Source organism: Triticum dicoccoides, unplaced genomic scaffold (assembly GCF_002162155.2).
Source record: "Triticum dicoccoides isolate Atlit2015 ecotype Zavitan unplaced genomic scaffold, WEW_v2.0 scaffold213223, whole genome shotgun sequence".
NCBI classification, from domain to species: Eukaryota; Viridiplantae; Streptophyta; class Magnoliopsida; order Poales; family Poaceae; genus Triticum; species Triticum dicoccoides.
Window position 1 is genome coordinate 1 of NW_021239056.1, and position 1,229 is coordinate 1,229.

Below are 1,229 nucleotides of genomic sequence, written 5' to 3' on the forward strand. Positions count from 1 at the left end.
GCAACCCTTCGTCTGGCAGAAGGCGCATGCGACGTTCTACGGCGGCGCTGACGCCTCGGACACAATGGGTAATCAACTAATCATTCAACTCACGCATGTACATCCATCTACTGCGTGCATGCCCGGTTGATCTTGTTCTTCTGTGTATTAACACTTGCGATGGGTTCTATATATTGCATATTGCAGGTGGCGCGTGCGGGTATGGTAACCTCTTCTCTTAAGGGTACGGGACACGCACGGCGGCTCTGAGCACCGTGTTGTTCAATGACGGCGCCTCGTGTGGGCAGTGCTACAAGCTCGCATGCGACCAAAAGCGCGCGGATCCGTTGTTTTGCAAGCCTGGTGTGACGGTCACCGTCACGGCCACGAACTTCTGCCCGCCCAACGACGTCCTCCCCAATGACAACGGCGGCTGGTGCAACCCACCGCGGCCGCATTTCGACATGGCCCAGCCGGCCTGGGAGAAGATCGGTGTTTATAAAGGTGGCATCATCCCCATCATGTACCAAAGGTATATATGCACTTCTTACAAGTTCAAAAGTTAGTTCAGAGTCATCGGAGCCACATAACTTATCTTTTTTCTATGTCACTGCCACACACATGCAGAGTTCCGTGCGTGAAGCGGGGTGGCGTGAGGTTCATAATCAATGGTCACGAGTATTTCAATCTTGTGCTTGTGAGCAATGTTGCTGCAGCTGGCTCGATCGAGTCCATGGATGTCAAGACCTCTGATTCCGACGAGTGGATACCTATGGCACGCAATTGGGGTGCTAACTGGCACTCGCTTGCGAACCTCACTGGCAAGATGCTCTCCTTCAGACTAACCAATAGTGATGGACACACACTTGTGTTCAATGATGTTGTGCCAAAGGGATGGAACTTTGGGCAATCATTTGCTAGCAAATTACAATTCTAGTGAGCAATGTCTGCCGAGTCATGGATTTGTGGTAATTACGCTGCATAAAATGCAAGTTGTGTAATTGTGTGTTGCTTGTATCACTGATTTAATTTTACAATTCAATTTGTTCATACTCACTCTGTAATTCGTCTGGAGTATCTAAGACCATGTTCATTCCATCAATTGTGTATTCTTCAAATTCACTTCTGTGATGCATTCTGTGAATAGATTATGTCATTCTAGTGCTATGCATGGTAACTCACGCTTATAAGAAAGACACACTATTCGAATAGAAACTCAAGTTTGTGTTGTTGAATGGTCGCAAGTTGGG

The 1,229-nt window shown here is 47.8% G+C and overlaps 1 pseudogene; it reads left to right on the forward strand.

Moving 5' to 3' along the window:
• The first annotated feature begins 4 nt into the window (after nt 1–4).
• LOC119345191 lies at nt 5–916 on the forward strand (annotated as a pseudogene).
• Nucleotides 917–1,229: the final 313 nt, after the last annotated feature.